This window comes from Panthera onca, chromosome D3, assembly GCF_046562875.1.
Source record: "Panthera onca isolate mPanOnc1 chromosome D3, mPanOnc1 haplotype 2, whole genome shotgun sequence".
Taxonomy (NCBI): domain Eukaryota; kingdom Metazoa; phylum Chordata; class Mammalia; order Carnivora; family Felidae; genus Panthera; species Panthera onca.
In genome coordinates this window covers 19,057,570-19,080,937 of record NC_138350.1, presented here as the reverse complement: position 1 = coordinate 19,080,937, position 23,368 = coordinate 19,057,570, and the positions used below count along the sequence as shown (strand labels likewise).

The following is a 23,368-nucleotide window of genomic DNA, read 5'->3' as shown; positions in this document are numbered from 1 at the left end:
GCCTGCGGCCTGAGGACGAGGCTGGTCATTACTGACACAGTGCTCTAAGCCCGTGGGCAAATGATACAGCAACGTGCCCCTGTTTCCCATGGTCACTGCCAGTGACAAATAAACAGGGAGACCGTGGACACCCCGGAGGGTCTGAGGGTCTGACTCTCTGAGCACAGAACAACTATGAAGAGTCAGTGACAGTATCTTCCCCTCCTGTTGTTTTCTTCTAAAAATAAGACAAATCTCTTAAGATAATTTACAGGCATAAAGTGCAGTCATTTAAATGGTACGATTCAGTGGTCTGTAGTATGTTTCCTGAGTTTGGCAAACATCATCAGGATCAAATTGACGACATTTCCATCACCTGCAGAAAAAATCCCTGACCCCCGAGCAGTGAGTCCATGGCCCCCCTGCATCAGCCCTTTGGAGCCAAAAATTCCTTTCTGTCTGCAGTGATTTTCCTGTTGTGCACATTTCACAGGTGCCGAATCACAGACCACGTGCCCCCGGAAGCACACCATTCAGTGGCATCAGCGTGTGCATTGTTGTAGGGACATCACGGGCACCGTATATAAATACAGGGAATGTTTCATCGTTTCCTCTAGAGACGGGTTCATCGTGTGCCGAGGACACGAGGATCTATCTAGATGGCTGCAATTTTAATAGAGGCTGTCGAAATAACATAATTATTTTCCATGATGGTGTGTAATCACAGATTCTTTTTTAAAAAGTTTATTTTCCGATGGCTATTTTCCCACATTGTCATTTTTTATTTTGTAGATTTCTGCATACTGCAATTTTGTTCAATAGTTTAGCCGGTGTTGTTTATTATTATGAAGAATAATATTATGTGTTACGGTCCATATTTCAAGATTTTGTCTCATACATTTTTCCTTTCCTTGTGGTGGGGTGTGGGCTCTGTGGCCTTTCTCTTTTTCCCATTCCCTCATGCCCGGCAGACTCTACATGTCTCCTCCCCCTCTTTTTCCTTAGTGAGATGTTTCCAGAGCGTCCCTCCTGACTTCGCTTTCTCACCCATCTGCCCACAGCACTGCATCTGAGACCTCCCGTTTCACTATTGCTTGCCCTGGATGCCCGTCCTGTGGTCAGGGCTTGGGTCTCTCCACTTGCTGTCCTGTGTCTTCACTCTCAGGGCCTTTTTCGAGTGATGGTGGTTCAGACCCACGGCTAGCTTTCCCCTTCTGTCACCCCAGCCTTTTCGGGAACTGACTTCTCTTTCCACTGACATGATTTGTGGTGTGAACGTGGGAACGAGGCCACCAGGGATTCTGGGCTGGTTTTGTGTTCATTTATCATTTATTTTCACTTCCAGGTTGGAGAAGTTGATACATAATAAGTCTCATGTGGATATTACTTCAGCTACCCAGAAATTTTCATGAAAAATATTGTTAAGTCTAAACTAATAACAATAAAAGGAGACCTCCCTTAACAACAGATACCTTTAAAATTATTTCATTTTTTTCTAACTTACTTTGATATAAAGGGTGAAAATGAGCAGACAAAGATAATTTTAAGAAAACTTTTACTTAATATTTCTCTGAAATTTCTTATTAATAGACTTAAATGTCACTAAAACCACAGGTAGAGAGTAGAGAGAAGGCAGGTTTCCAAGTTAAGGGATGAAATATATTACTTAGAAGTGTTGGAGCTACTTTGAGTTCACTCCTTGGTGAGGTACAGGCAGAGGCTTCAGCAGATGCTGTCACCCAAAGGAAACTTTATTTGCCACAGATAAGGGGATCAGGGACAAGAATTATCAAAGCTGTGACTCCCTGAGTGGAGGCGAGTGGGTTCCTTTCGTTCGGGTTTAGGATGGATACCCAGAAAAGGGAGTTTTGTCATCTTATGCAAGAGTGGGCATGAGGTTGTGCAGGAATATGGAGCACAGGAGCTTGTGTCCCCATCATGTGGTAGGTCAATGAAGCTTGTCCTCCTCCTAGGGCAGAGACTCAACATTTTAAAGAGGCAGAGGTCCCTGGAGGACACTCCCTGGTCCATCTGCACTGGTGGAGCTGTTGCAGGAGATAAAACTGGTCTAGGCTCCCAGGCTCTTTCTGCTGTTTGCCTCTGAAATACGGGAACATTCCTGTGAAAAAGAAGGGGTGTCAGCGGGGGTCCTGCTGGTGACCTTTTTAACCTCATTAACCTGTGGGGCAAGTTTTCAATCCTGCAAAAACAACTCAAGCATGTGCTTTAGGTCAAAGTTTACTTTTGTTCCTGCACTGGGACTTTTCCTCTGGTCATTGTCTCTGAAGCACTCAGGCTATTTCCTGGCCTGGTGGAGACTGGTAGGTTGGCATCCCCTTTGTTCTCCTCAAACCCTGAACTCCTGACCTTGTTGCATTTCTCTTTTCTTTTCCTCCCAGGAAAGTGCTCAGTATGGGTGCTGGGCAAGTAGAACCTGCAGGGCACAGACCACAGAAAATAGCTGGGGGCTTCAAAGAGTGCTCTTGGGGCAGGAAAGCTGTCTCCTCTTTATATACAGAGATTTTTTTTCCCACCTGGGGACCCCTTCAGTTCTGCTTTCAGATGGCTCAGGGTATTTAGTTTAAAAACACTGTGTTAACAAGCGGCCCTGGGCAGCTTAGTTAGTTAAATGTCTGACCTCCGCTCAAGTCATGATCTCCTGCTTTGTGATTTCAATTCCCAAGTCCACCTGTCTGCTGTCAGCAAGGAGCCAGCCTAGGGGCTAAGGCAGACAGGGGGAACAACCTCAGGGTTAACAAGGCACCTTTTCTTTCGTTAACCATCTCCGCTCTGGACTGCTTTGTCTGCAGTGCAGTGGTCTGTAGCTCAATTTACCCGTTTACCTAACTTGGTCTTTCCTCCAGTGAAAGCAGTTTTTCTGCTATAGTACTATGTTGGGGAGTGCTTCTGCCCTGAACACCTAATCTTGCTTACCTCATATACCTTTGTATGGGGAGCCTTTGTGCCTGTCCTTATTTTAGGTCTTTTCCCTTTCCTCTCTATTGTGGGGGTTCTGCATCCCTTTCTATGCTGGGGTGCCCTTACATCCCTCTAGTCTTGGGGTCCAATCTGGTTTGCCCAAATTCAGTTGTGAGCATCCTATGGCTTTGTATTTCTTTATGTCGTATTAACGCATTGGTGTAAGCCCAGGGGACTCCTAAGCTCATCCCCCACAGTGAACATCATCTTTTGCTGTCAATAAGAAAACAAAACATGAGCCTGTTAACGATTAGTGGGTGACGCCATGAAACTTATCTTCTAGCTTCTACTTTCCAGCGTGGAGTCTGGATGGAAGATATTTTCTCACTTCAAGGAGACTGAGGAAGTCTGACTGTGCACTGTAGATAGGGACAGCCCTAACAATGGACTACAGAGAGGAATGTGAGAAATGAAGGATCACAGGGTGTCTGATTTGGGAGGTCCTAAAGAGAGTCTCATACATTCACAGCGGGAGCAGCCATCACGGCCATGTGCCCCTGCAGCCAGTCAGCTGGGGGACTCAGCTGGAGAGGGAGCAGTATGTGGATTTGAGGGGGTGGGTGGTCAGTGAGGCGGGTGGGACTAAACCTCGAGGGGTATGTGGGATGGATTGTGATCATGCTAATGATGACCCAGGATTTTAAGAAAGTGAGGAGGGACAGGGAGTATAAGGAAGTGAAGAAACCAGCAGGAAAAGGGAGAGAGAAAATGCCATTTCTTCCATGTCCTAAGTATCCTGTCACCCATCCTCTTACTGGACAAGAGGGAGTGGTATCTGTCTCACCAGGCCTCCTGCCTTGTCTCCTTGACACCAAAGTAGGAGTAGAAATAAATCAGTTGTGATAATAGCAAAAGTATTAAATGACAGCTGAGGGGCCCCTGGGTGGCTCCGTCAGTTAAATATCTGACTTCGGTTCAGGTCATGTTCTCATGGCTACCGAGTTCAAGTGCCATGTTGGGTTCTCTGCTGACACCTCGGAGCCTCCAGCCTGCTTCCCATTCTGTCTCTCTCTCTCTCTCTGCCCTTCCCCCACTTGGGTTCTGTCTTTCTCTCTCTCAAATACATATAAACTTTTAAAAAATTAAAAAAGACAGATGAAAGCATCTCCCTCACTCTCTCAGGTAGGTTTAATTCTCTTCCACTTCCTGCACAGCTTAAAACCTATTTGTGCTCAAGGAAAAGAAAGAATGAATATATGAATGAGAGTGATAAAAGTTTTCAGAGAACAAAATATAGAAGAGTACATCTTCAGTTTGGTAAAGAGAACTATAAAACACTTTCCCTTTGTTTAACACACACGGAGATGAAGCACTGAAATCTTTCCCACCACGGGTAGGGAGCAAGGGCACCATGTCCTATCTCAACACTGCTGTTCCACATAGGACTGGATGTGCCCGTCAGAACCATAATGCAAGACAAACAATGAGAGGCATACAGATGAAGAAGAGCAAGAGACAGTTGCCCCAATTCCAGGTGAGAGAATGATCTCCATGAAAACTACAAAGGAAGCTACAATTAATTATGCAAATATATAAATTCAAAGAGTCATAAATAATTTTGGAAACATTTTAGAATAAAGATCAACATAGAAATATCATATAGATGTGTATATACTAGCAATAAACCGGTGAAAATAATTTAAAAAAACCCTTAAAACCACTCGATGAAGTGTTTGGGGCATGTTTATTAACACAGGTATAGGCCACAGGTGCTAAAATCTGGACAATGCTGGTAAATGTAATCAAAGTGGACCTAAAACAATGGAAAGATATGTTCTGTTCATGGATTAGAAGACTCATTATCGTAAATATGCCAGTTCTTCCCAAATTGTATAAAAGTGTAATTCAGTTCCTGTCCTAGCAAGTCAGAGTGGTATGGATAGAGGATAGACACATTGGCCAAGATAACAGAACATAAAACCCAGAAATGGACCCACAGAAATAAGGATAAACAATTTTTTTTTTACAAAGTTGAAGAAGCCTTTCCGAGAAGAAATGATGGACTTTTGGACAAATGGCCACAGAACAATTGTATATCCTGAAAGTAAATGAATCATACATAAAACTCACTTTATGTATATTAAAAAATCACTAAAAGGATTATAGACATAAATGTAAACATAAAGCTGTAAACATAAAAAAGGAGAAAATATTCAGGATCTAGGGTTTCTATAAAAATTTTTAGACAAGATATTGTCAGGATAACCCATGAAAAAACAAAAAACAAAAACCAAAAAATGAGACTTGTTAAAAAGGACTTCATCAAATATAAATTCATTGTTATTTCCTTTTCTTTTTAATGTAGTAAGCCAAGGAAATTACCTAAAAATATAGATTAACATAATACTCAATTCCAATGACAGAGGCTGGAATCCATTGCTTTAACGCACAGGAGTTTTCAAACATTCACGAGATAGACATAGTCTCAATTGTAGGCCAGAGGAGGGACATGAAGTCTGGAGTATCTTCTGCAAAGAACTGGCAATTTACCATTTAATTGAGGTAAATGCCTCCAAATCCTATGGACTAGGGCTTCTTTGGAGACTGAAAAATGCTCCATTGATCACGGGCAACACTAGAGGATCTTTATCCAAGATTCAGCTCAATGATGTGTGAATAAGCAGAAGTGAGGAAACCCGCTGGGCTCTCAGGGTTGTGGGACACAGTGGGCTGTGTGCCCTTCAGCCAGGAGGGGGCGCTGTGGGACTGCCCTGTCGTCCCTACACAGGGCCTCAGTGGGGACCATTCACTAAAAGGAACCCTGGACTGGGGACTGGGCCCTGTACTTCCTGAGGGAGACTCAGCAGCTGCGTCCCTTCTGGTGTGGCAGAGTCCCCACTTGAGCAAGGACATGTGTGTTGTCTCAACGGGTGCTTCCTTGCAGGGGTCTCCCCAGGGGTGAAGCCAACCTCCATCGTCCCCAGTATGTGATGTGAGGTGGCAAGAGTGACAGCTGACAAAGATGTTCAGTGTGGAACCCTGTAGGAATGCACACGACGAATGTGGGCTTCTACCCACAACCTGGAGAAAAGGTCTCCCTGTGTCCTCAGTGCTGAGGGAGCTTCTGGGAAAGGAGAACTCTGGGACCAGAGAGGAAGCAGGGAAGGGGGAAGAAATCGGCCTCCTGCACAGAACTGGCCATGTGTCAATGTGGACCCATCGCTGCTGTGGCCTTGATCATCATCTGTATGGTTGTACAAGAGTCACCACGTCAGTCCTGCCCCGTCAATAATAGCCAAGGAAGCTGTGGACAGACTCACTATGCGGAGCCAAGGAGAGCACAGTGTGCCCTCAGGGAATGGGAGGCCACACAGGGGACACCTGGCCTGTCCCGAAGGAAGGGGAGGGTGGACAGAGCAGTGGGAACGCAGGAACTCTGATGAGATCTGCTCACCATGTCACATATGCTGTGTCTGGGCCTGAACACCAGGGGGTGATCGTCACCTGCTTCTGAAGGTCGGCCATGACTAGAGCTGGGACCTGTATGTGGACAATGCCTGTGCCCTCTGCTCAGGACTCCAAACTGTGACCTCCCCTCTCCTGGCATGGCCCCAGAGACCACCTCCCCGTCCAACCCACCTGACATCCTCAGGCAGAGGGACTTGACCCAGGGTCAGTGAAGTGTCAGAGAGCTGCTGGTCTGATTTGCATGGATGGGCCCTCCCTCTCTCAGAGGATGAAAAGGGGAAGGAAGGGATTAGAGGAGATCTGCTCAGCTGTGGATCCACAGAAGGCAGGGTCGGTGATGACCTCCACCATGGCCTGGTTCCCTCTTCTCCTCACCCTTCTCATCCACTGCACAGGTGACTAGATGAGGGAACAGAGGAAGTGGTCCAGGGAGGACATGTGGGCCTTGGATTCTCCTCTGGTCTCCAGACCCCAGCATCACGCTCTCTTTGTCTCTTCCCTTCCAGGGTCCTGGGCCCAGTCTGTGCTGATTCAGCCGCCCTCAGTGTCTGGGGCCCTGGGCCAGACGGTCACCATCTCCTGCGCTGGAGCTGCCAACAGCATCGGTATTGTTGGTGTGATCTGGTACCAACAGCTTCCAGGAAAGGCCCCTAAATTCCTCATCTCTGCTAATAGCATTCAACCCTCAGAGGTTTCTGGTCGATTTTCTGGCTCCATGTCTGGCAACACAGGCTCCTTGACCATCACTGGGCTCCAGGCTGAGGACGAGGCTGATTATTACTGCCAGTCTATTGACATGACTCAAGGTGCTGACACAGTGCTCCAGGCCTGTGGGGAAGTGAGACAAAAACCTGCTGTCCCCACAGCAATGGGACTTCCTCTGCAGCTCTGACCTTTTGGCCAAGTCAAGTGCTTCTTTGTTTGTTTCTTACAAACTGGGGTCTGAGACCCCCCACAAGCAATATGACTACAAAGCCTTTCCACATTCTTTGAAATTCCTCCCTGAAGCCTGTCTTTGGGATCAATATACTTTGTGATGTTCTCAAACTGAGCACAAATTCCTGGGTGCCAGGGGCAGGCTGCCCTGAGGACAGGGTCCATGACAGGTCATAGCAGAAACAGGGACACAAATCCAGCTCTGTCTGAGTCAGGACACATCAGGAGTGTCCGCTATGTGTCCTGGTAACAAAAGCTCCCACTAATTGCCCCTAAATCCTCATCTATTATGATAGTTGGATCCATTGTGGATCCTGATTCCCTCTTTGGCTCCATGTCTAGCAACTCTGGCTCCCAGATCTTCACTGGGCTGAGGGCTGAGGGCTGAGGAAGAGGCTTCTGGTCCCTGCTCCTCCTGGGACAGCATCGTGGGCTCACACAGCGTCCCAGGCCCATGAGAACTGAAAGCAGAACCCCCTTCTCATCTGCTGGGAGGGCGAGGCCCCAGCAGCTGCTCAGGTTCAGCCTGTGACTTTTGCTTCTGATGCTCATGCTGCTGCCACCATGGCCCCTGGTGCAGGCAGCAGCACCACCTGGGAGTGAGGGCTCCTCCTTCCCTTCTGTCCCCAACGTCACTCACAGCAGCCCCTTCTAGACAAAGGGTCTCAAAGGACACAGAAAGCTCATCTCGCCCATCAGGTTGCGACACAAGGTCTCTAAGTTCATGGACTGCGGTCATAGGTCCAGTGTTCTCAGCTCCCACCTGACTTCTGAGGAAGCCAGGGTCTCCATCCTTGGCCATTTACCTATTTCTAGAAGTTTCCAGACCTATGTAATCCTCTTATTAGTCTTCAGTAGAAATAACTGTTCTTTTGGCTCTTTGGGATGATGTCTTCTCTCCCTGCAGCACCAGCCCCAGAGTATATATGACTAAATCACAATTTTTTTTGCCTTTTGTAATGAATCCCTGTCCATTCCCATCAATGCTGAGAACCAACCAGTGATTTTCTTATTCACTTGCATTGCCTACTACTTACAGAAAGATGTTGAATAACATGGCGTTTAGGTCACGTTAGCCTTTTCATCTTGTAGAAATGTCCTCCCCACCCCCATCTCATTTTATTTTCTGGATGTGGGACTGAGTTCTCTGTGTGTGGGAGACTCTATGTTATCACAGTATACATTTTCTGTCTGTGAATGTGGAACGAGGTTGTAGACAAATGAAACTATGAGATCTGAAGGCTTTTAGTGTATTTTGTGTATTTTGTTAATGTATTATTTATTTCTTTATTTGTCTGTTTGCATCTAAATTAGTTAGCATATAGTCCAATAATAATTTCAGGAGTAGATTCCAGTGATTCATCCCCTATGTAAACACCCAGTGCTCATCCCAACAAGTGTCTTCCTTAATGCCTCTTACCCATTTAGCCCACGCCCCCCCCCCCACAACCCCTAGCAACCCTCAGTTTGTTCTCTATATGTAAGAGTCTCTTATGTTTTGTCTCCCTCTTTGTTTTTATATTATTTTTGCTACCCTTCCCTTATGTTCATCTGGTTTGTATCCTAAGTTGCTCATATGAGTGAAGTCATAGGATGTTTCTTTCTCTGACTGGCTAATTTCACTTAGCATAATATCCTCCAGTTCCATCCCCGTAGTTGCAAATGGCAAGATTTCATTCTTTTGATTGCCGAGTACTTCTCCATTGTATATATATACCACATCTTCTTTTTCCATTCATCTGTCGATGAACATTTGGACTCTTTCCATACTTTGGCTATTGTTGATAGTGCTGCTAGAAACATTGGGCTGCCTGTGCCCCTTTGAAACAGCACACTTGTATCCCTTGGACAAATACCTAGTAGTGCAATTTCTGGGTTGTAGGGTAGTACTTTTTTTTTCTTTTTTCTCACTTTTTAAAAAAATATAACTTATTGTCAAATTGGTTTGCATACAACACCCAGTGCTCATCCCAACAAGTACTCTCCTCAATGCCCATCATCCACGGGTAGTTCCATTTTTAGTTTTTTGAGGAACCTCCATACTGTTTTTCAGAGTGACTGCACCAGTTTGCATTCCCACCAGCAGTGCAACTGAGATCCTTTTCCTCTGCATCCTTGCCAATATCTGTTTTTGCCTGAGTTGTTAATGTTAGCCGTTCTGACTGGTGTGAGATGATGTCCCATTGTGGTTTTAGTTTGTATTTCTTTGATGATGGGTGATGTAGAAACTTTTTTCATGTGTCTTTAACCATCGGGATGTCTTCTTTGGAAAAGTGTCTATTCATGTCTTTTGCCCATTTCTTCACTGGAATATTTGTTTTGGGGGGAATGGTTTGGTGTTTGAGGGTATGTGGAAAAGGCTAGGACAATCCTGTTTGTCCCCTGCCAGCAGGGACACCATACAGGGCCTCCAGGGTTTCAGGCATCAGTGTGCTCACTAGATGATGCTGACCTGCCAGGACCTGGGGATTATCACCACCCAGACCACCTCTATCGCTGTATTAGTTCATTAACGCCTCCTCTGTGTGCTGCCACTTGTGAAAGCCCCGGGCATGGAATCTGGACAGACAGAAAAGGTTCACTTGAGTGCAGCCAGTCCACCCCCATGGAAGTTTCTGTAGCTATAAATATACTATGGGGAGCTCAGTCTGCACAACAGAGCTGGGTATCTACTATGACCTGGGCTTCTCTACTACTCACCCTCCCCACTCTCTGCACAGGTGAAGTCAGGCCTTACCCAGGACAAGTGGGAGATCCCCCCACCCTGATCCAGGAGATCCGGGGTCACTGCCCCACACCTTGCACAGGGCTCTTCACCCAGTCAAGTGGGACAAGACCTCTCTCTGCTGCCCTTGCTCCACCCATCTTGTCTCTGTTACTTAGCTTCACCAGCACTAGTCAGAGTCAGCGACTAGTCCTCACTGAGGAGTTCTCTGCCGTCACGGCCAAAGCAACACAGGCCTACCTAAGGCCATGATGTCCATCTGGATATTCAAGAATGACCACTTGTCCTTTGCCATCAATGCTAAGTAATAACCATTGATTTTGGCTTTTTAATTACATTTTCTAGCTATTGAGGAATAATTTGAAAATAAAAGAAGTGAAGATCTCCTTTACCTGCTCTTGATCTTTGTGGAAATCGTCTCCTCACTACTGCAGGAACCCAGATATGGGCCTCAGGACTGCATCATCCGTGTGTGCGAGAGTGTGTGTTTTACCATATTATATACATGTATCTGTTTGCATTTTTATGTGGGTTTTATTAGGATATGGTGTTAAATCTAGTGAAAGGCCCTTTTGAGACCAATTGGGGCAATATGGTCATATCTCATGATGTAATAATATGGTGTGTAATATAAAACTCTTTCTTATTATGTAACCTAATTTGTATCATTGGAATCAATCACACTTAATGATACTATCAATTTGTAAATATGGTATTGAGGTCTCCTTGTCAATATTTTGTACCCAATATTTCTATCAATATTTCATGATACTGTTCTATTCTTTTCCTTTTTGTGAAAGGTATTTTGAAAGTGTATTTATGAGTTTTATAACGTTTTTAAAAGAAGTAAGAAATATTCAATACCGTGTTATATTATGAAAAAATATGAAGCAAATAAATTGGAATCATCTAAATTCTGAGGTTTTGTTAGATGTCCCTTGTGAAAACATCTGTACCTAATGTATTTTTGTGGAGTGGTTCTGTAATAACATTTTCCATTTTTATATTGAAATTGGTCTATTCAGTCAATGTATTTCTAGGGCAGCCAATTTTGTAACTTCTAAGAAATTATGTATTTAATGTATTCTTACTAAGATGTACCACTTACAAGTTTTTTTTCTTCATTTTTACTTTTTCCATGTGAGATTAACAGGATGCACTGTGGGACAGCCCTGTGGTCCCTACACAGCTGGTCAGCGAGGACCAATCACTCAAAGGAGACCAGACCTGGAGGCTTTGTGGTGTCGCAGCAGGTGCTACCTCCCAGGGCTCCCCGGGCAGGAGTTCCACCCCCATCCTCCCCAGTGTGTGGTGTGAGCTGAGCTCCAGCACCAGGGCTCAGGGAGGGGCTGGGCAGTCACTGGATGGACCTCATTTGCATGCACAGCCCCTCCTGTGGCAGAGGGTGGAGGAGGAAAGGACGCCTGGGGCGGCCCAGCCCAGTGTGGGGACCAGGGTTCTGTCACCATGGCCTGGGAGCTGCTCCTCCTCCTACTCCTCCTTCACTGCACAGGTAGGGACAGGCCTTATGGACACGGGGTGCTCCCCACAACACCCCCCCTCTGCTCAGAATCCTGAACTTTGGTTTCCATTTCTAGCCGAATCCGCAAAGGGTATCTGTGTTTGCCGGTTCCCTGTCCCAGCTTGTGCTCACTCAACCACCCTCCCTCTCTGCATCTCTGGGAACAACAGCCAGACTCACCTGCACCCTGAGCAGTGGCTACAGTGTTGGTGGCTACCATATATACTGGTACCAGCAGAAACTAGGGACCTTTCCCAGGTATCTGCTGAGATTCTACTCAGACTCAGATAAGCACCAGGGCCCTGGGGTTTCCAGCCGCTTCTCTGGGTCCAAAGATGCCTCGGCCAATGCAGGGCTTCTGTTCCTCTCTGGGCCGTAGCCTGAGGACGAGGCTGACTTTTCCTGTGCTACAGCTCATGGCACTGGGAGAAGTTTTGGCTACTCACAGTGACTCAGATATGGAGAAAGTGAGTCATAAACCCCTGGGTCCACAGACCTTGTGTCTGAGCCTCTGTTATTGGGAAGCTTCTGTGAGGCTCCTGTGGGGGAGACACCTCTATGGTGAGAGCTGTCCTTGAGGAGGAAGGACGGGCACACAGATGATGCTCTTGCCTGAGACAGCACACGTGTCCCAGGAGCCCACACGAATCAGGGAATGGAGCCCAACTGCACATGCCCCTGGGTCTGGAGAAACTTAGCAAGAACAACTATTTTACGACCAAAATCTCTGGCTCTCCCTCTAGTCATATCTCCTTTACTACTCGCAGAATATTCACTTCACACACTCATGTTCATCAATTATATGTTTTGTATCTGTTTTCCCACATCTAGAAATTCTTTGGGATACACAGTGAGTGTCCTACAGTTTAACTGAATTTAACGCTTAGTTTATCTGCGGGAGATAGTGTCAGATCCACAGGTGAAGGGCTCAGCACCAGGAGGCTGCTCCCCATTTTGATGCCAACAACAACTAGTAGATGGCCTGTACCCTCTGTCCAACGTGGCTACACGTCGAAGATTTCCACGACTCCCTCTTCGAGTTCCATTAATTTGCCAGATCAACTCACAGAACCGAGGGAGACACTGACTCCTTTTGTCAGCTCATTAAAGATATGATGAAGGGATCAAGTAAACAAATAATGAAGAGACACCTAGTGCTAGGTCTGGGAGCGTCTTGAGCACCAGAGCTTCAGTCCCTGTGGAGTTGAGGTGCATCTGTGCTGGGAGTGGATGTGTTCACCAAACCGGAAACTGTTCAAACACTTTACTTTGGGATTTTTTTGAGGAATTGGGTAGACGTGATTGGACATTAACTGCACTGTCAGTCTTCCCTCCCTGTCTCAAGTATGAGGGAGTGAATAATTGCAGGCTCTGATCAAGGCTTGGTCTTTCTGGGGACCAGCCCCTTCCAGGAGCCATCCAGAAGCCCACCCAGAGTCATGTCATTAGAACTAAGATGCTTCTAGTGCTCTTGTCACTTAGGAAATGACAAGAATTTCAGAAACTCTGTGTCAGGATCCAGGGCGCAGAGACTCCTATATAGTTCCTAAGATCACACAGTTCGATTGTCTCAACTGGACAAGGTGAACTAGACAGTCATGTTCATCCACAAATCTCAGGCCAGAAACTGTGACTCTTGTGTTACTGACGACACATCTATACTCGATATGTTAATAAGCACCTTGGTCATAGACACAATTTTCTCTTTCAGCCATCTGACAAAAAGTGAGTCACAACGTCTTCAGACTCACCTCATCCCCTCCCCCTCCCGACACAGGCTCCTCTTCTCCCCTCTGCTCCTGCCTCCTTCAGGCCTTCAGTCTCTCCCCATGGCTCTTCAGGTCTGAACCCCATCTCTATGTTAGGATTTCAGAGAGAAGTAAAATCTTACAGTAATTTCCTCTCTCTAGGGTTCATCTCTAGGGAGGAGAAGTCACAGATATTGGACTGGCAGGAAATCCCCTCATCATCTGATTTTCGCTCTCATCTCTGCTTATAGTTTTCATGCCCACCAGCCTCAGTAAATCTCTGTAATTTGACAACAACATTATTGTGTTTGTGACAAATGAAGGTTCATTCAGCCTTTGAGTATTTGCCCACAAAAGCCATTAGTACAATGACTTTTCCCCCTTCAAACTTACTGAGGTTCCACAAAAGATAACTGTTGACATAGCCAACAAAGGAAGGATGGGCTACATAGTTCAAGACATGACAAATTTTCCTGTTTTTGAGAATATTTGTTTCCGAGGCCATCAGGAGACTAACGCAGCCACACACTTTTGTTCCAATCATTGAGGTCTCACGTATTAGCCTTTTTCCAAAATAAAAAAGGCACTCTTTCATGGTCACCGCCAAGGAGGCATCCAGGGACCTTGAGAGCATAGTGGGGGGTGGCTGTGCTGTGAAGGGCAGGAGGAAGGGACTGTGTTGTCACCCCTGCCCTGTGCTTCCTGAGACCTGAACCTACAGATATGGGATGTGTATCTGTTGGGGTGAAAATGGACTGAAGACCCATCCCCAAGATCCAAATTCATGATTCAATGGAATTCCTATCAGAACTAATCTGCACCAAATTCCTCTTCCTTGTGTAAATTCCATCCTTGTGCAAGGGAAGTGACCTTCAAGACACTAGCCTTCTTTAGCTCCAAGCTCCAGAACACAGGAGGCTCTTTAAAGAGCCAGCCTCAGCAATGGATTTGCATGAAGAACAACACTCAGGGAGCAGAGAGAGGACATTAGAGGGACAGGGGTACACTTGTCTACATAGTTGGCCTCTGAAGGAAAGACTTCCTGAGGATACATGGAGCATATTCTCTCTCTCTCTCTCTCTTCTCTCTCTCTCTCTTTCTCTGTCTGTCTTACACACACACAGACACACACGCAGATGCACACACACACACACACACACACACACACACATCTCTCCTCTGAGTGTATAGTGTCCTAGATTCTTCAGTTTCCCAGCTTCTCTTTCTCTCCAGAAATCATAGTCAACATGTACTCAAACAGGACCACCAGGGTCAGAATCCCAGGAGGCAGAATCCCCATCATCAGAAACACCAGCAACATCCAGTGTGACTGGGGTCCTGTCACAAGGGCAACCAGCACATGCTCTGAACACCTGCTCTCCTGGGACAAGGTTGATGCTTGGGAATCCCAAGGAGACTCTCGGTCCCATGGGTAGCTCAGTCCCCGACAATCTCTGGGATCCAGCCAGCCCCCAAGGCTGATCAGTTCATTGATTCTGGGACAGCAGCTCTGAACACCCGCTCTCCTGGGTCAAGGCTGATGCTCAGGAATCCCAAGGAGACTCTCTGTTCCCATGGGCAGCTCAGTCCCCAACAATCTCTGGGATCCAGCCAGCCCCCAAGGCTGATCAGTTCATTGATTCTGGGACAGCAGCTTCACTGATGCTCCCACGGAGCTCAAGGTACATGAGGACATGCGGGGGTCACTGCTTCAGTCTTCCCAGCGACACCTGCACCTTCTGGATCTCTCCTGAAAATTCTTCTGTCCCAACCAAGGGCCACAGTGACAGTGACCTCACGGACACAGTTTCCCTTATCGCCATCTCTCCACTAGTCACATATGGAATCCTTGACAGAAAGTTTTCAGCCCAGTTGGCCTCAGATAATAGAAATTCATTCCTCTACTCATGGATGTCTGAATGAGCTTTTTTTCTATCCTGAATATGCTGGACAAAGAACAGAGGTAGAGCTGTGTTCACCCCAGAGACAAGTCTGACCCCAAATTGTTCTTTCCTGGAAGCTCCCTCAGTGCTTGGTAATTGCATCACAGAGATGGTTCTGGAGTTCATAGAAATAGGTCCCTCATGGGATTTCACTGGACATCATGTCGGGCTCTCCTACCTGCAGAAAAATTCCACCATGCTATACTAAGGACAAAGAAAACATGATTTTTGAAAAACTTTATCGACTCCTATTCAACCTCCAAGAGAAAGCATCCCTTCTACATTGTTCCCACAATTTCTACCTATTTTTCTCTGTAGTAAATACAGATCTGTGAAAAGTATCCTAGTGATTGTATCTGCATTTTCATAAGAACATTGTCATTGAGTTTCAATCAATGTCACTGAGAGAAATTTTTTATACACAAGCATATGCCCATTCAGTTTTTAAAATTATTTTGTTGTATTTTTTTAATATGAAATTTATTGTCAAATTGGTTTCCATACAACACCCAGTGTTCATCCCAGCAGGTGCCCTTCTCAATGCCCATCACCCACCCTCCCCTTCCTCCCACCCCCCATCAACCCTCAGTTTATTCTCAGTTTTTCAGAGACTCTTATGGTTTGGCTCTCTCCCTCTCGAACATTTTTTTTTCTTCTCCTCCCTCATGGTCTTCTGTTAAGTTTCTCAGGATCCACATAAGAGTGAAAACATATGATATCTGTCTTTCTCTGACTGATTTATTTCACTTTACATAATACCCTCCAGTTCCATCCACATTGCTGCAAATGGCCAGATTTCATTCTTTCTCATTGCCAGTAGTATTCCACTTTATATATAAACCACATCTTCTTTATCCATTCAGCAGTTGGTGGACATTTAGGCTCTATCCATAATTTGGCTATTGTTGAAAGTGCTGCTATAAACATTGGGGTACAAGTGCTCCTAAGCATCAGCACTCCTGTATCCCTTGGGTAAATTCCTAGCTGTGCTATTGCAGGGTCATAGGGTTGATCTATTTTTAATTTTTTGAGGAACCTCCACACTGTTTTCCAGAGTGGCTGCACCAGTTTGCAACCCTCAGTGCAAGACAGTTCCCATGTCTCCACATCCTTTCCAGCATCTATAGTCTCCTGATTGGTTCATTTCAGCCACTCTGACTGGTGTGAGGTGGTATCTCAGTGAGGTTTTGATTTGTATTTCCCTGATGAGGAGTGATGTTAAGCATCTTTCCATGTGCCTGTCGGCCTTCTGGATGTCTTCATTACAGAAGTGTCTGTTCATGGTTTCTGCCCATTTCTAAAGTGCACACTTGGCTAAGTGGTAACTAACACATAAACCATGCCACTGGAACCCTGTCAGAGCACCTGCTGCGGTCATTCCTTCCCTCTTGGAACTTCCTGCAGGTTTGCCCTTTGGGCTCTGTGTTCAGTGCCACACACAGGACCCCTGCAGACTCGTATCTGTGTGCTGGGGGGACAGATCCTGGGAGGGAATCACTAACCACAGTGTGTGGAGAACTGTCATCTCAAATAAGCAGACATAGTGACAGATGACAAAGATTTTTATTGCACAGTGACCTTAGGAATACACACAGTTCTTCCTTCCCACAGCACTGAGGACAGAAGGAGAGCTTCTGTTCAGGCTGTGGGAACCTCAGAGCAGGAGAGATCTGGAAACCAGGGAGGAAGCACATAATAGGAAAGAACACAGAATCCTACGCAGAAGGGGCCACGTGTCCATTGGTACTAATCATTGCTCCGGACATGATTCTGATCTAAGTGGCATTTTTGTAGAAATACCACCTCAGTCCTGACCCATGAAACACACAGGGAAACATGGCCTGGCTTTTCCGGAGGAGTCTGAGTAGAGCAGAAAGTTTGGTTTGAGGATATGGGAGGCTACCCAGAAGGATACCTGGCCTGGTCCTAGTAAAGGGGCAGTGGACAAAGCAATGGGGGGCAGGTGCTCCTTTTATGGGCTCTGGTTACCATTTTGCACAATGATGTTTCTGAGTCTGGACACAAGAGGGCTCATAGGGCCCATTTCTGAGGGTTCAGGGGTGGTGAGACCTGAGACCTGCCACCTGCACTGCCTGTGCCCTCTGCTGAGACTCATAACTGTGACTTCTGCACAGCCTGGCCTCACACAGCCATTCCTCTGCCCACCCCCTGACATCCACGAGCAGAGGCACCTGACTCAGGTCCAGTGAGGGGTCAGAGAGCTGGGGTATCATTTGCATGGACAGGCCCACCCTCTCTCAGTGGATGAAAAAGGGACAGATTAGGGGAGGTCTGCTCAGCTGTGGGGCACAGAAGACAGGATCGGTGATGGTCTCCACCATGGCTTGGTCTCCGATCCTTCTCACCCTCCTCGCTCACTGCACAGGTGATTGGATGTGGGGACAGGGGAAGGGGCTCTGGGAGGACACATGGGCCCTGCTTCCACCCTCTTGTGTCCAGACCCCAGCTTCACCGTGTCTGTGTCTCTCCATTTTCCAGGGTCCTGGGCCCAGTCTGTACTGACTCAGCCACCCTCGGTGTCAGGCTCCTTGGGCCAGAGGGTCACCATCTCCTGCACTGAAAGCAGTTCCAACATCGGTAGCAATTATGTCAGCTGGTACCAACAACTCCCAGGCACAACCCCCAAAACCATAATCTATAGGGATAATAGCAGACCCTCGGGGGTTCCTGAACGATTCTCTGGCTCCAAGTCTGGCAGCACAGGCACCCTGACCATCACTGGGCTCCAGGCTGAGGGCGAGGCTGATTATTACTGCTCAGCATGGGATGATAGTCTGAGAGCTCACACAGAGCTCCAGGCCCGTGGGGAAGTGAGACAAAAACCTGCTGTCCCCACAGTGATGCGCTTTCCTTGTGCAGCTCCCACCTTCTGCCAACACAGCTGCTTCCCTAAAACGGAGGTCTGAATCCCAAACCAGTGAACTTCCTCTTCAGTATGTGTCCTTGTCCTCTCAATTCAGACACCAAACTCTATCCTTGTAGGAGCACATTTTCTGTTTGATGTGAACTGAGCAGAAATTCCTGGTTGCTGGGTGAGCAAATCAAAAGATATTTATTTACTCACAGTTTTGGAGGCTAAATGTCCAAGTTCAAGGTGGGGGCAAGTTTGATGTCCCCTGAGGTCTCTCTCCTTGTCTTGCAAATGGTTACATTCGTCCTGGGTCCTCACATGGCATTTCCACGTGTGCTCACCCATGCTGTGTCTACCTCTTCTATAAAGTCTATGAAGTCACAGTGTGGGTTTCCATATAGGAATCTACAGGGATACAGTTCAGTCCATATCAAAGCACCAGGACAGAACAGCGACACAGAGCATAGCTGTGCCTGACTGAGGATAGTCAACCGTCAACATGCTCTACATGTGTGGCATTGAGAGAACCTTCACTACATGACCTATGTGGGCTCGGGGCTCAGATCACAATACAGAAATGACAGGGAGGGTCCCCATGCTCACAGAGCTGACACCGTCTTGGGCAAGAAAGAGGACACATAAGCCAAATGTACTGTGTCTCACACTGACTTCCCACATGGGGAAAATGTGTCTGCAGTCCCAGGTAATGTCCACACAACATAACGTCTGGATGACAGAGACCGGCCCTTACTGACCCACTGGTAAGAAACCCCAGCTTTCAGGATGACTGGATCAAACCACGCCACCCTCTGCACTGACACCAGCATGGCAACCAAGGAAGGGACACCTATTGCTTTGGGTAACACAGTGACTGTCTGGTGGGACCTGGACTCACTGACTAACCATGTAGTTGGGAGAGTTGGGGTCCAGGTAGAAGAAAATGATGGAAGCTTCGCCAAAGAAGTCCCAGCCACCTGTATCATCTTCCCTCCATCCTCCGTGTTATTCAGGTTGGAGCACAGACTATGGACCATCTGCACAGGGGACACAGGCCAGGGTCTTTTGTCTCATAAAACTACAGCTCAGCCCCCAGACCATTCTCATGCCCCTGCACCAGATCAACTGCAGCCCACACACCCTCAGTGGCATGAGGTTCTGACCTGCAATGCAAACAGTTCCATGAGAAATAGAAAGCAGAAAACATATCCTACTATGATGGCCTCCTATTCCCAGAGGTTGTTAGAAGGTACAAAGTTTTCCAGAAACCCTAATGGTGACCATTTCTAGACCACCACGCACCTGAGACCTTTTCTTTTGCTCTCACTCTGTCGGGTGAGAAACAGACTCAGGGCCCAGTACTGGAACCACTCCTTTTTTTCCACACAGTTCATATAGGGCTGCTCCTGCTCTCAGGCTCCCTCAGTCACCTCTGTGTCATTGCTGAGTGTCCCCACCTCACAGGGTCCTGGTCACAGGGAGTCAGATCACAGTCTGCCTGATTCCAATTCCACTGTGACTCTGCCTCTGAAAGACACAAAGCTTACTACTAAGAGTCAGAAATGAACTCTCCTGGTTTTCCCACACTTGGAACTCTCTTTGTCAGTGCCCCTCCTGAATGTTCTTTCTTTATTCATTAATGTCATGTTATATCTCCAGGCCTAGGGTCATTTCTTTTCCCAAATTCCACTCTTCCCCTGATCCCTCCTCCCCTTTCCACTAATCAGTTCATGAACCTATACCGTCATCTCCTGTCTGTCGCCACAGTAATGTGGAAAAACACAGGGTCATTAAAGAAGAGTTTACTTCCTAGGAATCACTCTAGGATGTAGGAGAAGTCATTCATTTTTTAAAGAATTTTTTAATGTTTATTTTTTGAGAGAGAGACAGAGAGAGAGGGAGAGCATGAACAAGGGAGTGGCAGAGAGAGGGAGACAAAGAATCTGAAGCTGGTTCCTGGCTCTGAGCTGTCAGCACAGAACCTGATGTGGCACTCAAAGTCATGAATCATGAGAGTGAGACCTGAGCTAAAGTGGGACACTTAACCAACTGAACCAGCCAGGAGCACCTAGAAAAGTCATCTGCCCTTAAAGATTTCAGCCTCAAATGACTTTTTTTTTTTGACATGTCAAATATTATTTTATTTATTTATTTTAAATATTAAATTTATTGTCAAATTGGTTTCCATACAAACCCAGTGTCCATCACAACAGGTGCCCTCCTCAACCCATTACCCACCCTCCCTTCCCTCCCACCCCCATCAACCCTCAGTTTGTTCTGTTTTTAGAGTCTCTTATGGTTTGCCTCCCTCCCTCTCTAACCTCTTTTTTTTTCTTCCCCTCCCCCATGGTCTTCTGTTAAGTTTCTCAGGATCCACCTAAGAATAAAAACATATGGTATCTGTCTTTGTCTGCATGACTTATTTCTATTAGCATAACACTCTCAAGTTCCATCCACATGGCTACAAAAGGCCATTTTTCATTGTTTCTCATTGTCACGTAGTATTCCATTGTGTATATAAACCACAATTTCTTTATCCATTCATCAGTTGATGAACATTTAGGCTCTTTCCATGATTTGGCTATTGTTGAAAATGCTGCTATAAACATTGGGGTACAAGTGCCCTTAAGCATCAGCACTCCTGTATCCCTTGGGTAAATTCCTAGCAGTGCTATTGCTGGGTCATAGGGTAGATCTATTTTTAATTTTTTGAGGAACCTCCACATTGTTTTCCAGAGTGGCTGCACCAGTTTGCATTCCCACCAACAGTGCAAGAGGGTTCCCGTTTCTCCACATCCTCCCCAGCATCTAGTCTCCTGATTGGTTCATTTTAGCCACTCTGACTGGCGTGAGGTAGTATCTCAGTGTGGTTTTGATTTGCATTTCCCTGATGAGGAGCAACATTGAGCATCTTTCCATGTGCCTGTTGGCCATCTGGATGTCTTCTTTAGAGAAGTGTCTATTCATGTTTTCTGCCCATTTCTTCACTGGATTATTTGTTTTTCGGGTGTAGAGTTTGGTGGGCTCTTTATAGATTTTGGATACTAGCCCTTTGTTCGATATGTCATTTGCAAATATCTTTTCCCATTCTGTTGGTTGCCTTTTAGTTTTGTTGATTGTTTCCTTTGCTGTGCAGAAGGTTTTTATCTTGATAAGGTCCCAATAGTTCATTTTTGCTTTTAATTCCATTGCCTTTGGGGATGTGTCAAGTAAGAAATTGCTGCGGCTGAGGTCAGAGAGGTTTTTTCCTGCTTTCTCCTTTAGGGTTTTGATGGTTTCCTGTCTCACATTCAGGTCCTTTATCCATTTTGAGTTTGTTTTTGTGAATGATGTAAGAAAGTGGTCCAGTTTCTTCCTTCTGCATGTTGCTGTCTAGTTCTCCCAGTACCATTTGTTAAAGAGACTGTCTTTTTTCCATTGGATATTCTTTCCTGCTTTGTCAAAGATCAGTTGGCCATACTTTTGTGGGTCTAATTCTGGGGTTTCTATTCTATTCCATTGGTCTATGTGTCTGTTTTTGTGCTAATATCATGCTGTCTTGATGATGACAGCTTTGTAGTAGAGGCTAAAGTCTGGGATTGTGATGCCTCCCCCTTTGGTCTTCTTCTTCAAAATTACTTTGGCTATTCGGGGCCTTTTGTGGTTCCATACAAATTTTAGCATTGCTTGTTCTAGCTTCGAGAAGAATGCTGGTGCAACTTTGATTGGGATTGCATTCAATGTGTAGATAGCTTTGGGTAGTATTGACATTTTAACAATATTTATTCTTCCAATCCATGAGCACGGAATGTTTTTCCATTTCTTTATATCTTCTTCAATTTCCTTCATAAGCTTTCTATAGTTTTCAGCATACAGATCTTTTACATCTTTGGTTAGGTTTATTCCTAGGTATTTTGTGGTTCTTGGTGCAATTGTAAATGGGATCGATTTCTTTATTTCTCTTTATGTTGCTTCTTTATTGGTGTATAAAAATTTCTATACATTAATTTTGTATCCTGTGACTTTGCTGAATTCATGTATCAGTTCTAGCAGTCTTTTGGTGAAGTCTTTCAGGTTTTCCATGTAGATTATTTTGTCATCTGCAAAAAGTGAAAGTTTGACTTCTTTGACAATTTGGATGATTTTATTTCATTTTGTTGTCTGATTGCTGATGCTAGGACTTCCAACACTATGCTAAACAACAGTGGTGACAGTGGACACCTCTGTCGTGTTCCTGATCTCAGGGGAAAAGCTCTCAGTTTTTCCCCATTGAAGATGATATTAGCTGTGGACTTTTCATACATGGCTTTTACGATGTTTAGGTATGTTCTTTTTATCCCGACTTTCTTGAGGGTTTTTATTAAGAAAGGATGCTGTATTTTGTCAAATGCTTTTTCTGCATCTATTGATAGGATCATATGGTTCTTATCCTTTCTTTTATTAATGTGATGTATCACATTGATTGATTTGTGAATATTGAACAAGCCCTGCAGCCCAGAAATGAATCCCACTTGATCATGGTGAATAATTATTTTTATATGCTGTTGAATTCGATTCGCTATTATGTTGTTGAGAATTTTTGCATCGATGTTCATCAGGGATATTGGCCTGTAGTTCTCCTTTTTTGTGGGGTCTCTGTCTGGTTTGAGAATCAAAGTAATGCTGGCTTCATAGAATGAATCCAGAAGTTTTCCTTCCATTTCTATTTTTTGGAACAGCTTGCAAAGGATAGGTATTAACTCTGCTTTAAATGTCTGGTAGAATTCCCCAAGGAAGCCATCTGGTCCAGGATTCTTATTTGTTAGGAGATTTTTGATAACTGATTCAATTTCTTCACTACTTATGGGTCTGTTCAAATGTTCTATTTCTTCCTGTTTGAGTTTTGGTAGTGTGTGGGTGTTTAGAAATTTGTCTATTTCTTCCAGGTTGTCCTGTGTTGGCATATAATTTTTCATAGTATTCTGATAATTGCTTGTATTTCTGAGGGATTAGTTGTAATAAATCCATTTTCATTTGTGCTTTTATCTATTTGGGTCCTCTCTCTTTTCTTTTTGAGAAGCCTGGCTAGAGGTTTATCAATTTTGTTTATTTTTTCAAAAAACCACTCTTAGTTTCATTGATCTGTTCTGGGTTTTTTTGGATTCTATATTGTTTATTTCTGCTCTGATCTTCATTATTTGTCTTCTTCTGCTGGCCTTGGGGTTTCTTTGTTGTTTTGTTTCTAGTTCTTTTAGGTGTGCTGTTAGATTTTGTATTTTCTTTTCTTGAGATAGGCCTGGG

The 23,368-nt window shown here is 45.4% G+C and overlaps 1 protein-coding gene and 1 gene segment (V, D, J or C); both read left to right on the top strand.

Moving 5' to 3' along the window:
• LOC144613894 (immunoglobulin lambda-1 light chain-like) overlaps positions 1-23,368 on the top strand; it is a 429,142-nt gene that overhangs the window by 16,939 nt on the left and 388,835 nt on the right.
• The window catches only part of LOC132675490 (immunoglobulin lambda-1 light chain-like), a 500,428-nt gene that overhangs the window by 96,764 nt on the left and 380,296 nt on the right, over positions 1-23,368 (top strand). The window lies entirely within an intron of this gene.